This window comes from Triturus cristatus, chromosome 11, assembly GCF_964204655.1.
Source record: "Triturus cristatus chromosome 11, aTriCri1.1, whole genome shotgun sequence".
NCBI lineage: Eukaryota > Metazoa > Chordata > Amphibia > Caudata > Salamandridae > Triturus > Triturus cristatus.
Window position 1 is genome coordinate 433,849,206 of NC_140594.1, and position 15,898 is coordinate 433,865,103.

Here is a 15,898-nt window from a genome sequence, read left to right on the forward strand (position 1 = left end):
CTCTAGTGGGCCTCCAAATGAAAAAATCCCAGTAATTAATGCCGGTTTGCGACCCAAACGGACTTGCGAAAGTTCCATGTCCATGGCCCCACAGTGTAAGGGGTGGTGCCTCCTCACGGCTGGAAAGCCGTCATATAATATTGAAAACAATCTCCCCCGGTTCGAGGAGCACTCGGAGCAAACCCAGTGCAGGCAGCCAGCATTCCATCATTCAGAGCTTTATTTGCAAGCCTTACGCGTTTCGAAGTTTTTCTACTTCTTGTTCACAGGCATTATGTACAGCTGTGCAGTTAAAAAGGAAGGCAAATGTCCCAGAATTCCTTGCGGTAGGTCTGTGCATTCTGGGATGTGTAGTACGATGTCCTTGGTAGGATGCCTCTTTCGATATATATATATATATATATATATATATATATATATATATATATATATATATATATATATATATATATATATATATATATATATATATATCCATCGAAAACAATTGCTTGTTAAGAAGGAGCCACCAGGTACGTAGGTTTCTTGCCGTAATTTATTTGGAAGAAAGCACATAGCACAGTTCAATGCTTCACCAAAATCTAGTCCCTCCCGACGCATCATGGGATCAGGGCTTGTGTGAGTTCTGGAACTGGCGAAGGCAGTACTTGTTGAAATTAAGACCATGCCCATGTGGGCGTGGCCACCCCGTGGCCTGTTGGTCTTCGTAGTGCCGGAGTCTTCTCTAGTGAGTCGCTGTTCCATTCACTTAATGAATTAAATCCCCAGTGGGTTGGGAACACACTGTTACTGAAGAAAGTGCAGCTTACATCCTCCAAAAAGGCCTGTTGACGCAGCTACAGCCCGAACTGCTGAACGGAATTACACCAAATTTGGCAAAGAGGTAGTCCTCAGTTCAGACTCGTGCCTTTTGCATAAATGGTGTAAATCCGTTCAGTAGTTCCTGAGAAAATTAGAGTAAAAAAGATAGATATATCTATGGCCTCGGAGGATCCGCGCACCCTAAGCGCACCCTCCCCGAACCGAGCGTGCACCCTCCCGATCATGCGCTGAATGCTAATTGGCTGTCAAGTGTCTGTCTACATTCAAAACCAGGAACTGCTGGCAGCCATTTTGTGCCTTGGTAGAAGCGAGGCTGATTAAGGTAAATAAGTGGGAGAAAGATGTAAAGGGGGCAGGGTAGAAATACTCTGACCCTCTAGTGTTGCTTAGGGGGTCCCAGAAGGACCACCTGGGGCTCCCTTTTTTTCTTTTTTTTTAAACGGCGAAATGCGCGCAGAGTGCGCGGTTCCTAACGCGTTGGGTGCGCGGATCCCAAAAAAAAGATAAAAAAAGTTTTGAAAATATATTTAAAATATATTTTAAAAATATTTTAAAAATATAAAACTATATTTTAAAACATTAAAAAAAAATTTAAATCCCAATAAAAACAAATATTTTTTAATTTTTAAAAGAATTAATTAAAAAAATAAGTAAAAAAAAGGTGATAAAAAAGTATTTTAAAAAACATAATTAAAGGAATTGACACACTGAAATTGAAAAATTTAGAAATTCAATGAAAATCATTAAACATCATAGCTTTAGAGATAAATTATAGATAGGAATTAGCATTTAAAAAACCTTTGAAATTCACCGAAAAAACCATAGGTTTCATGCACGTTATAGTTAGGCATTGGCATTTAAAAAACCTTTGAAATTCACTGAAAAAAACATAGGTTTCAGGGGTGTTATAGTTAGCTGGACATTTCCCTCGTACAAATCCCTAGAAATTCCCCTGTTATAGTTAGTTCAGCTAACTATAACTTGCGCGCCCCCCCGCAATGCACTGCTGATGACGTCACATATTACATCACTCATGACATGGTCAGTCACATCACTGATGACATCTCAAATGACATCACTGATGACATCACTGATGACATCATCCATGTAATAAATTAGTGCATCTTCTCACACCCTAATATAACCTTTGATACATCGACTCAATTTCAGACGGCCATTCTCAAAATCATAGATACTCCAATACCAATAACTACATACACACTCATTGACTCTTAGGTCTACACACACCTCCACTAACTCACCTGTAGAGTCACTCATACTTACAGTCACTCAGTACAGCACTATCATATGCATTTATACACCTATATAGACACTCAGACACCGCCAATCATCCATAGACATCCTCACACACCTAGTCAATCATGCAAATAATCAATCACACTCCAATTTACTCACCTATACAGTTATACACACACAAGTTCACATACTCATAAAAATACTACCACATTCTTACGCTTTTATACAATTACTGATACAAGCGCACACTCATCCATACAGCCACTCTCACAATCACACACTCTCACATATACCCAGTTATATACTCTTACACACATATACCCTGTCTTTCACATATGTAGTTACTCACGCATGTACCACTGAGATATACATTCAATCACTAACACACCCATACATACACTCCCCCAACCATTCAGTCCATCACAGATGCACTCTTAAAACCATGCACCCATAGAATCACCCACTCACACATCTATGCACAGAGTCACACACACCCTACCCACACAAACACTCAGGCACCCATACAGATACTCAGACAACCAATCAATAACCCATATAGACACTCATATAGCTATTCACAAAACCATGCAGCCACTTATACACCAACAGACAGACAGATACAGACACTCACACAGTTTAGTCACTAGTCTGCAGTAAGATACATTTAATGACTCACTTATAGAGTCAGTCACACACCTAGAAAATCATCCATTCACACACTTATACACCCACTCATTCTCCCATAGGTCTTTCCCTATATATATTAAACATATTAAAACTCTACAGACTTACTGGATGACGTCATCAGTGATGTCATCAGTGATGTCATTTGAGATGTCATCAGTGATGTCATCAGTGATGTCACTGACCATGTCATGAATGATGTAATATGTGACGTCATCAGCAGTGCATTGCGGGGGCACGCGAGTTATAGTTAGCTGAACTAACTTTAACGGGGGAATTTCTGGGTTTTGTACAAGGGAAAGGTCCAGCTAACTATAACACCCCTGAAACCTATGGTTTTTTCAGTGAATTTATATATATATATATATATATATATATATATATATATATTCAATGAAAAAATCACAGGTTTTCAGGGACGTAATAGTTAGTTGGACATTTCACTCATACAAAACCAGAGAAATGTCATGAATGATGTAATATGTGGTGTCATCAGCAGTGCTTTGCGGGGGCGCGAGTTATAGTTAGCTTAACTAACTATAACGGCCAAATTTCTCTGGTTTTGTATGAGTGAAGTGTCCAACTAACTATAACGTCCCTGAAACCTGTGTTTTTTTCAGTGAATTTAAAAGGTTTTTAAAATTCTAGTTTCTAACTATAACGTCCCTGAAACCTATTGTTTTTTCAGTGAATTTCAAAGGTTTTTTAAATGCTAATTTCTAACCATGTCTAGAGAGGTAGGACATGTGCATAAAGAGAAAGAAAGGTGTAAAAGAAGCAAGAGATATGCAGAAAGAACCAAAAGAGGTGCAGAAAGATGCCTTGTTGCAAAAGTCATCCTGTGCGCCTAACATTTTGCTGACTGGTACTTGTGGCATCAGACTCTGACTAACCAGGCCCGGAGCCAGTGCTATGCTGAAAGACACTTAGAATACAGTGAAAACACCTACATAAACTAGGGTACACTATGGGTTGGGGTACCCCTGTGATTGGCATGACTCAGAGGTGCAGAAATAGGCAAGAGAAGTACAGAAATAAGCAACAGAGGTGCCGAAAGAGGCAAGACAGCTACAGAAAGAAACAAGTGAAATGCAGAAAGAGGCAAGAGAGGTGCAGAAAGAGGCAAGAGAGGTACAGAAAGAGGCAAGAGGGGTACAGAAAGAAGGAAGAGAATTGCAGAAAGAGACAAGAGAATTGCTGAAAGACGCAACAGAGCTGTAGAAAGAAGCAAGAGAAGTGCAGAAGGAGGCAAGTGAGGTGCAGAAAGAAGCTAGAGCAGCACAGAAAGAACAACAGAGGTGCCAAAAGATTTAAGAGGGGTGCAGAAAAAGGTAGGAGAGGTGCACAAAGAGGCAAGAGAGGTACAGAAAGAAGCAGGAGGGGTGAAGAAAGAAGGAAGAGAAGTGCAGAAAGAAGCAACAGAGGTGCTGAAAGAAGCACAAGGGGTGCACAAAGAGCAAGAGGTGTACAGAAAGAGGCAACAGAGGTATAGAAAGAGGCAAGAGAAGTGCAGAAACAGGCAGGAAATGTGCAGAAACAGGGATCAGAGGTGCAAAAAGAGACAGGAGAGGTGCAGAAAGAGAAAAGAGGGTTGCAGAAAGAAGCAATAGATCTGCAGAAAAAAGCAACAGAGGTGCTGAAAGAGGCTAGTGAGGTGCGGAAAGAGGCAAGAGAGGTGCAGAAAGAGGCAATAGAAGTGCTGAAAGAAGAGAGAGAAGTGTAGAAAGAAGCAAAAGAGGTGCTCAAAGAGGCAAGAGGGATGCAGAAAGAGGTAAGAGCAGTGCAGAAAGAACCAAGAGAAGTGCAGGAAGAAGCAACAGAGGTGCAGAAGGAGGCATGAGGGGTGCAGAAAGATGGAAGAGAAGTGTAGAAAGAAGCAACAGAGGTGCTGAAAGAGGCACGAAGGGTGCAGAAAGAGGCAAGAGAAGTGCAGAAAGAAGCAACAGAGGTACAGAAAGAGGCAAGAGTGGGGCAGAAAGAGAGAAGAGAGGTGAAGAAAGAGGCAAGAGAGTTGCACAAATGGAAGAGGGGTTCAGAAAGAGGCAGGAGGGGTGCAGAAAGAAGCAACAGAGGTGCCAAAAGAGGCAAGAGAGGTGCAGAAAGAAGCAAGTGAAGTACAGAAAGAGGCAACAGAGGTGCAGAAAGACGCAATAGAGGTGCAGAAACAAGCAAGAGAAGTGCAGAAAGAGGCCAGAGAATTGCTGAAAGAAGCAACAGGGGTTTAGAAATAACCATGAGAAGTGCAAAAAGAGGCAAGTGAGGTGCAGAAAGAAGCAAGAGCAGTACAGAAAGAACCAACAGAGGTACAAAAAGAAGCAAGAGGGATACAGAAAGAGGTAGGAGAGGTGCACAAAGAGTCAAGAGAGGTACAGAAAGAGGCAGGAGGGGTGCAGAAAGAAGGAAGATTAAAAAGTGTCCTGCTCAGGATAGAGACCTGCGGCACTCCAGTCCTAACTGGTCTGTTGCATGAGACGGTGTTTCCCACCTGTACCGTCGTGACTCAGTCAGTTAAATAGCTTTTGAGCCACTTTAGAGCCTACCCCCTGTCACCAATCTCTCAGAGCTGAAGTTCAAGAATGCTGTGGGAGATGGTGTAAAAAGCTGCTGATAGATCTAGCTGGAGGAGAATTGATGACTGCCCTCTGTCCATTGCTAACCTGATGTTATCTATTACTTCTACCAGGGCTGTTTCTGTACTATGGGCGGCCCTGAAACCCGATTGTGAGGGGTCGATTAAGCCGTGACTCTCGAGGTGGGTAACAAGCTGCTTGTTAACCAGTGACTCAAGCTTCTTCCCAAAATGAGGGAGCAAAAAATAGGACGATAATTAGAGGGAAGTTTAGGGTCTGCGGTGTATTGGCTTGACTCTAGCGGCTTTCCATATCTTTGAGACCTCGGATTGTAGCAGTGTTAAATAGGTCAGTGAGATTATCTAGCAGCACCGGGGCGATGGGTAGAAGGAATATCGTTGGCACGGGGTCTATTGGTGAACCCAATTACATTTTTAGTATTGTTTTGGCCACTTCCTCTGGGTTACACTGGGAAAATTTATCCAGGATATGAGGAGGGCTAGGAGATATGATGGAAAGGTTTCCTGAGGAATTTGTGTTTTCTTGGGGTGAAAAGGAGTTGTAGATTGCGACGATTTTATCATCGAAAAATTTAGAAAGAGTGTCAGTCCAGTCCTGTGAGATGGGAGCTTGCGTCTGGGCAGAAGGTGTCGTAAATTCTTTTAAGATTTGATAGAGCTCCTTGTTAGAGTTTGTCGCTTTTGCGATCTGGTTTAGGAGATACAATTTTTTTGTTTGTCTAATATTAGCCATGTAGCTACGATGGATACATTTATATGTTTCATGGTCTATCGGATCTTTACTTTTTCTCCATTTCCACTCCACCGTCCTAGGAGAGCTTTGTTGTCTTCAGTTGCTCCGTAAACCAGGGAGCGGCTCTGGGTTTAATTTTGACCTAGGTAGAAGGGGCAATTTTGTCTAGCGCATCCGTTATTGCTTTCTCGAAGGCGGCTGCAGATTGATTGATGTTGACCATTTGGCTATGTTGAATGGGGCAGAAATGAGCTGCAAAGAGAGGTAAGGTGATTTTACGCCATGACCTTCGCCATATTTGTTCATTCCTGTAATCAGTTTTGGTAATGTGTACTGGGATAGTGAATTTTAGGAGGTCGCGGTCTGACCATAGTAGTGGGGATGGAGGTTCAACTGTAATATCCGTGGAATTTGTGAACAATAAGTCAAGCGTATGGCCAGCAGTGTGGGTGGAACTGATTGCCAGTTGGGCTAGTCCCAAAGTGCTCATATTAGTAATCAGCTGATCTATGTACGGGTCCTGTAGTATCTCAGCGTGACAATTAAAATCTCCTGTTAGAAGGAAGAGGTCTGAGGCCAATCTATGCGGGGTGATTGCCTCAAGTAACTTGTGTGGAAAGTCTTTTTTGGGGCCGGTGGGTCTGTATACGATAGCTCCTCTCCAAGTGCCACGAGACGGACCCTCTACTTTAAAAATACACAGTTCCTGTTGGTCAACGCTTATGGTTTCTAAGGAGGTAATGCTCACGCCAAGGATGGTGGCTATAAGTAGGCCTCCACCTTTTTTCTCCTTCCTATCCACTCTAATTATGTTGAATTGGGGCGGAAAGGCAATTACCACATCTGTGAGAGCGTGTTCGTGTAACCATGTTTCCGTGACAAAACAAATGTCTGGTGAATCCATATCCATGAGGCTCCATATTTCAATGGTGTGTTTCGGAATAGAGTGCGTGTTGAAATATAGTGCCTTTAATGGTTGCGGAATATTCTTGGTGTTTGGGTTAGAAGATGTTAGAGTTTTGCTCAGTGGAGCTGGTTTATTAACACATGATATGTTGCGCACCCGGCTAATAGTTGTATCTCCCAGTGTGACTGACTGTCTAAGATGGAGATTATTTAAGTTTTTAAAGTCTTGACTAGAATATTTTAATATAGCCATTTTTAGTCACTCACCGGATAGACACACCAAATCGGGCGCAGGAATATAGGTGGAAGGAGAAGGGGTCCTGGCAGCTGGCGGCGGTCTGGCGTGGATGGGCACTGATGGGCTTGCCTTTGGTGCGCCGCCGGCGCCCGCTGCATGCGTCTGCATCCAGCCCCGCCTTTTGTAGAGCTGGAAGATGGTTTCGGGGGCTAGTGCGCTAAACTGCACTTCCGGTCGTGTAAACAGGAAGTGATGTCAATGCCTTCTCGTCCCTCCGCTCAACCGGCACAAGCCGTGGCGGACCAAGAGCTACAGGCAGCTAATTAAAAGATAAATGAAATAAAGAAGATGAAAGGTGCACAGCGCAGTTAAACATATAAAAGTGAAACCGCAGCACTGTTTACCAGAAACAGAAGGTGAAAGGTTCAATTTTATCAGTTAGTCTGTTTTAAATTCGTGGTAATAAAGAAGACAGGCTTAGATGCCTGGGACAGACTCCGCAGCCGACACTGGAGATCTGCAGAAAAAAGCAACAGAGGTGCTGAAAGAGGCAAGTGAGGTGCAGAAAGAGGCTAGAGATCTGCAGAAAAAAGCAACAGAAGTGCTGAAAGAGGCAGGTGAGGTGCAGAAAAAGGCAAGAGAAGTGCAGAAAGAAGCAAAAGAGGTGCAGAAGAGGCAAGAGGGGTGCAGAAACAAGCAAGTGAAGTGCAGAGAGAGGCAAGAGGGATACAGAAATTTGCAAAAGAAGTTCAGAAAGAAGCAAGAGCAGTGCAGAAAGAACCAATAGAGGTGCTGATAGAGGCACGAAGGATGTTGAAAGAGGCAAAAGAAGTGCAGAAAGAAGACACAGAGGTACAGAAAGAGGCAAGAGTGGTACAGAAAGAGGGAAGAGGGGTGCAGAAAGAGTCATGAGGAGTGCAGAAAGAAGCAAGCGAGGTGCAGAAAGAGGCAAGAGAAGTGCAGAAACAGGCAAGAGGAGTGTAGAAAAAGGCAAGAGAATTGAAGAAAGAAGCAACAGGGGCTGTAGAAAGAAGTAACAGAGGTGCAGAAAAAGACAAGAGGGGAGCAGAAAGAGGGAAGAGGAGTGCAGAAAGAGCCCATTTATGGCATAAGAATATCATCCGGAACCGGAATCCATCAGGTTCCCACTGCACAGCACTGCTGCCAAAAAGCAATTCATATTCAGCAGCGCAGACACAAATCAATAAATATGGACCTCTCTTGTTTCCATGCTAGCTTGCTTTTGTCTGTCATTCTCTCTCTCTCTCTCTCTTTCACAGCTTGCTGTTCTCGGTGCTTGTTTGTGGCTTTCTTTTTTTGACTGTTGCCCATCTGCGTGCTTGTTGTTCTAATCTCTCTCTGTCTTGATGTGAATGCGCCCCTCTCTTTCTCTCAGCTTGCTAACGGTTCCAATTTAACTGAGACAACTGCTCCTCTTTGTCGCAAAGACCAACAAAGCCAGACCACTTTCAAAAGAAGCATGTGGAGCAGAGAGACAGGCTAAAGAGGGAAGCACAGATCCATCTGTGATAGCAGAGCCTATCCCCTAATGTGTCTGTCTAACAAGGTACCCCTGTCACCTCTAACCAGCTGTCTGTGTGTGCCTCTCACAGTCTGTAACCCCACACCATAATATTAAATTGCCCCGGGAACCCAGCGTGAATTTGGTCGATTTCTTTTTTAAAGAAAATGCTTGTTCTGGCCCTGGGGGTCCTTGTGGGACCCCCTGAGCAGGCCTAGGGGGTCAGGGTGTTTCTACCCTGCCCCCTTTTCTTCATTTTTCACTTTTTTTACCCCTTTTTCTTGTGACTCGGTTACCGAGTCACAAGATGTCTGCCAACACTTCCTGGTTTGGAGTGTTGGCAGCCAATCAGAAGTCAGCTCATGCTCAGGAGGAGTTGTGAATCCTCCTCGGTGCAAGGATATATAAATTTGTATTTCTCAGCAACTACTGAACAGTTTTACACCATTTAATAAAAAGAGTGCTTTCTGAACCAAGAGCTAACTTTTTGTCAAATTTGGTGTAATTCCGTTCAGCAGTTCAGGCTGTAGCCGTGTCTAAAGTTCCGATGGACATTAACATAGGGAAAACGCGTTTTGGGACACCCCTTTTTTCTCGGCCCCCGCTTGGCTAGTCATACTGAAACTTCAAGACAGGAGCTGACCGGAGCGCCTTATTAGTTTTGAACATTTTGCGAAGATTCGTCAAACTGCGCCAAAGATATTGGCATAAGAAAAAACGCTTTTTGAATAGAAACAAGGTCCTAACTATAACTACCTACTGGCGAGTTATACATGTACATATACATATACATATACATATCTATATATATTAGGCAACTATGTATGTTAACAGGAAGATCTTAAACACTCAGCCGTTGCACTCAATAAATGCAATTTAATTTATATGCAGAATTGAGCATGTATTATTGCATTTTTTGCACAACAATCCCGCATTCAAGCGGTAATTTGCACATTTCAAAAATTTGCACATGGTATAGCGTATTTTGCACATGCGTAATTTGCGCATTTAAGTCGCGTATTTTTTGCACATATGCTGAATGTTACTAAATAATAATATGTATGGCAAATGTGATATGCATATATTTGGGTGCAAAATGACAATTCGCAAATTGATGGTGTATTAACACTGGAGATTTATAGCGTATTTTGCACATGCGTAATTTGCACATTTATGTTGCGCATTTTTTGCACATATGCTGAATATTGCTAAATAATAAAGTGTATGGCAAATGTGATATGCATATATTAGGGCGCTAGATGCCAATTTGTAAATTAATGGTGTATTAACACTGGAGATTTGGACATGAATTGATATTATGTATTGTAACACAGAGAAAAAAAGCCTATACTTGTAGTATTTTGTTACTTTCCATTATCACATGGTGTAAATGCAAAAAAGAAAAAAAGAGAGTATATATGTTTGAATTGGACCGCTGTTTCGCTATGTGATCAAGGGCACTTGATGCCCGAAACGCGTCGTGAGGAGTGATTCAATGAAGGAATAAAATGTACCTGTGATTGTGAACTTCCGTGTGGGACGTTGTCTTCCGTGTTCGCCGAAAGGAGGTACAGGAAGTGGTGTTGTGATACTAATTTACGGAAGTTTGGTTGCTTCCGATTCAACAGTACCCTCTCCATAAGTTGGTGGCAGCCCTCAACCGAACTTTGCTGTGAATCCGAAAAGGAATTTTGGCTGCATACCCCCTACGAGCTGTGAAAGTGTACACCAGGAAGCAGACACCCAAGTTTGAAGTCGGAGGACTCGCGAAGGTATACTGCATACACTGGTGAGTTAGACGGCATAAACGTAGGTTGGGGAATTACGTGAGCTCACACAGGGCTAATTTTCTTTCAAAAAACATACTCAACGTTGTTGTTTTTACGTATCACTAAAACGTCTCAAAACATGTCAAGTGACGTGGTACAAGAACGCGAGGCAGCAGCGGATATATTATTTGGTAACTTACCAAGAGTCAATTCAAATGCTGTAACCACCAGTGAATTAAATGGCAATATAGATACCGATGTAAATTTGATGCTGAAGAATGTAGAGAAAAAAATGAAAAATGAAATAACGAAGTGGTGGGAGCACAAATCCCTGACAAAATATGTGGCGGTGGATAGAATACCTCGGGGATTGAGAATTCTCCTAGCTCCAAGTTTCGACAACCCCAACCCAGCAATGCTGAGAGAATGGGGCGAAAGCAACCTGGCGGCATCCATGAATCTGGTACGCATATTAATTAAATATGCTGAAATTGATCGCCAAGTGTTGCTGACGGAAATTGAAATAATCAATAAAGATTTGGACAAATTTGATAACAAAAAAGATTTCATTTCAGCAAAACGGAAAGAAATCGATGAACGGCTAAAAAAACATGAAGAAAAGATAAAAGCAAGAAAGGCACACAAGTTTGCTCGTGACCAGGCGGATTATGAGTTGGGCCAAATCTATACATTTTCACGTAAATATGACAATGCAAGGAAATTAAAAACAAGCAATAATAACAAACCAAATGCTATACGTCTTGCACAAACATGCAACACCGAGACCAATGTCATCGAAACTGATACTGAATCACTCACCAGTGAATCGAGTTTGGAGGGCCCAAACGTTGATAGAACACATAATAAAGCAATTTTGACTCTGGGCGAAGAGGTTGATTTTTTAGTGGAAGCTCGGAGACAAACTCTGAGACCACGAAACGAAAAGAACAATACAGGAAAAGACAAAATACAATCAGAAGGACGAGGCGCCGTAGGCGGAAACGCGAAGTGGAGAGGAAATCAGCGAAAATATTGGCGCAAACTGTAGAATTTGATGAGAAAACCATCATAAATTTATCGTCCATAACGCTAACAAAGGCCGAGGAACAACTTCTAGCCTTGGGACTCAATTATTGCCCTGAAAGCAATTTTGATTACGCCACAACAAGAGTAGACATTTTTTGCTTTATACGTAAGCTCAAATTAAAGAAATTCTTCATGATTAAAACAGGACTTGAAAAGAAAAAGAACTCTGAAGAAATGACTAATCAGTATAAACTACAAGCCTCTGATGTACAAACATTGTTGACTATGCATGAATTAAAAAATAATGAGCATGAAGAACCCTTACAGTCAACTCAACAAAAATTACGCACAATTGATCTACTTCAAAAGGGTGCAGGGGAAAGCCCCTATAAACCTAATTCTACATTTTTGCCAATCATGCCTAAGGATGCTGTGGACATTTTTCATGAATGTGTCATAGACGAAATAAAGAAACTTCATCGTCAGGTTAATTATAAAAAAAGTAAATTAAATTTTAACCAAAAACATTATCAGAACCTGATGAAAAAACTCAGCAACGACAATGAAATAATTGTGAAAAAATCAGACAAAGGTGGCAACATCGTTCTTTGGCCTAGAAAACAGTACACACAAGAAGCCATGCGACAACTAAACAACGTGAATTGCTATGAGAAATCCACAATAACAGCTTATAATAAAGCGAAAAAATCATTAAAGAAAGAATTGAAACAGTGGAAACAGGAGGGATTAATATCTACAGAAGAATATCAATTCATGTTTAATGAATATCCAGTCCTTCCCTTCCTTTATTTACTGCCAAAAATTCATAAAGGAAACGTTCCAGTTCCCGGACGCCCCATCATTTCAGCAATTAAAAGTATGACTGAACAAGGGGGGCGATATGTGGATTTTTATTTACAAGACATGGTAAAGACATTACCTTCCTTTGTAAAAGATACGGGAGATTCTTTAAACAAGCTAAAGGATATCTCATGGAACAATGATCTGATTCTAGTAACTCTTGATATAGAATCGCTCTATACTAGTATTGAGCATTCATGTGGAATCAATGCAATCGAATATTTTTTAAGTTCTAGGCCATGTGAATATTTCATGCATAACAAAATGCTGTTATCCTTAATTACCTGGTGTCTGAATAACAATTATTTCATGTTTGGGAAAGATATTTACAGGCAAATACAAGGTGTTGCGATGGGGGCCTGCTTCTCCCCTAGCTACGCGTGTTTACACGTGGGCTATTGGGAGGAGCGGGTCCTCAGGACGCAACACAAGGAAATGTTTGACACAAGAATTATGCACTGGTTGCGTTATATTGACGATGTTTTTATGGCATGGAATGGAGATTCCAAAAGTGCAGAGGATTTTATTAGAACTATAAATGTGAATTGTGTTAATCTACATTTTACATCTTGTATCAGTCCTATCAAAATTGAGTTTTTAGATGTCTGCATTCAGATCAAGAATTGTGAATTAGTTACTACTGCTTTTAGAAAACCTACAGCAGGTAACGCAACATTACACGCAACCAGTGCACATCCCAAACATTTAATCAGCAGCATTCCTTATGGTGAGATTTTAAGACTAAAGCGTATATGTAGCAGTTCAGAAGAATTTGAAAATTGTCAAAATGAAGCCCTAATTAGATTAAGGAAAAAGGGTTATTCTAATAAAATATTAACAGAAGCAGTGACAAAAGCTAGTAAGAGATCTAGGGCATCTCTCTTACCAAATGAAACAGAAGATGGAGGACAAAATAATATATCGGAAGAATCACCTAGACTTATTACAACTTTCAGCCGTCAGGAAAGGAAAATTAGAGCCATAATGAATAAAAATTGGCCCATTATCCTTACCGACAATGTCCTTAGTAGTAAGCTGCCTGATAAACCCACCATTACATTCAGAAAAAATCAATCTATGGGGGGACAATTGTCTAAAAACTGTCCTGAACTTGCACAAACTACTTCATGGTTAAAACCTAGAAAAGGTTTCTTTAAATGCACAAGTTGTCGTGCATGCAAATTTGGCATTAATACTACCAAATACAATACTCCATTTAGAGAAAATGGGGTAGACATCAAGGGCAATTACAACTGTCGTACTGACTTTGCGATTTATGTACTCACATGCACCTGTGGGCTTAGGTATGTGGGAAGTACTAAGCTCCAGGTGCATGTGAGGATACTGCAACATCTTCGCGCTATCATTAACAGCGACCCGGCATATCCGGTCGCTCGTCATTTTAAAGAAGTTCACAACAAAGATATCAATTGCCTATCTTATTTTGTAATTGACTCAGTTTTAGCTCCACGCAGAGGAGGAAATCGAGAAAAAATACTTAGACAGCAGGAGACGAAATACATTTTAGAACTTGACAGTAAATTTCCTAACGGTCTGAATAATACAGAAGACATGCATACCTTTTTATAATTTTAACTGGGCTCAGTTTTAATATGCATGATAGTATAAGACCCAACCAGGATATTACAGATACATAACACTATATCTATTTTCACAGATTTGTGTGAAGATATGGTTATTGTATCAGCATGTTCATTAAACCGCTGTCAGTACTTGAATTTTCTTCACCAAATATTTACCCAATCTGCTTCGACTTTTTTTAAACACTTTTTTCTTAATTAGAAATTTTTTTGGGAATAGGCTTTAGAGATGAATTTGCACTAGACACTTTAATTCATAAGCAACATCAATAGCATTTAGGCAACTATGTATGTTAACAGGAAGATCTTAAACACTCAGCCGTTGCACTCAATATATGTAATTTAATTTATATGCAGAATTGAGCATGTATTATTGCATTTCTTGCACAACAATCCCGCATTCAAGCGGTAATTTGCACATTTCACAGATGCTGAATGTTGCTAAATAATAATATGTATGGCAAATGTGATATGCATATATTTGGGCGCAAAATGACAATTCGCAAATTGATGGTGTATTAACACTGGAGATTTATAGCGTATTTTGCACATGCGTAATTTGCACATTTATGTCGCGCATTTTTTGCACATATGCTGAATATTGCTAAATAATAAAGTGTATGGCAAATGTGATATGCATATATTAGGGCGCTAGATGCAAATTGTAAATTAATGGTGTATTAACACTGGAGATTTGGACATGAATTGATATTATGTATTGTAACACAGAGAAAAAAAGCCTATACTTGTAGTATTTTGTTACTTTCCATTATCACCTGGTGTAAATGCAAAAAAAGAAGAAAAAAAGAGAGTATATATGTTTGAATTGTACCGCTGTTTCGCTATGTGATCAAGGGCACTTGATGCCTGAAACGCATCGTGAGGAGTGATTCAATGAAGGAATAAAATTTACCTGTGATTGTGAACTTCCGAGTGGGACGTTGTCTTCCGTGTTCGCCGAAAGGAGGTACAGGAAGTGGTGTTGTGATATATATATATATATATATATGGGGCAAAATTTGTAACATCGCTGTGATGAGGGGCACTTTTATGATTGAAAGTAAATGGTGAAGTAACGCTGCACAGTAAATTAGTGTCTGCACATTCTGAGCGTAGACTCTGAGAGGGGAGGGCTGTGTTAATATAGCTGTATCTGTGACTAATGGATTACAGACACCATGTTCCTGTGCACCTACAAAAGGTGGAATTGCTTATTTGTCATATGAGTCTTTGATCACAATGATTGTCACAGGGTGGGAGCTACCCTAGATAATGGATTATAACAGCAAAGTAACAGTCCTCTCTTGTCATTTAACAAATCCTCCAAAGGAATGTATTATTTGCATTTTAAAAGCCGCAACCATTTGTCACTTTGTCACAAGCAACTTTGAAAAAGGCGAAAAGCCGAAATGCCTCACTTGTGAATATATCAATTGAAGTTGACTCCTTGAGTGCCTCATGTTGCCCTTTGGACAGTTTTTTGTGTGTGTATATGTATGTATGTATATATATATATATATATAGATATAGATAGATATAAATAGAGATATATATGAATATATATATAGATAGCTTGATAGATAGATAGATATTTAAATAGATATGTCATTATTATTCATACCCCACCATATCAACATATATGTGCCTTGACACATATCTTTAAGGTACTTCAAAGTGGAGTTATGAAAAGTAAATATATACTAACCTATATAGGCATAGCGTCATGATAGTTTGGTAGTCTATATTCTGCCTACGATATTTTTGTAGGATGATATTTGGCCTACAACACTGCTGACTATTTCAATGGTGAACGAGTTTTGAACTTTAATGGGTGAATTCAATCTGACTGGTGGTCCTTTACAGCAGTAATATCTGTTCATCTGTTTCCC

At 40.5% G+C, this 15,898-nt stretch overlaps 1 protein-coding gene across 1 annotated transcript in view; it reads left to right on the forward strand.

Moving 5' to 3' along the window:
- Positions 1–15,898, forward strand: part of LOC146784396 (gastrokine-1-like) — an 83,726-nt gene that overhangs the window by 35,681 nt on the left and 32,147 nt on the right. The gene's annotated exons all lie outside the window — the stretch shown is intronic.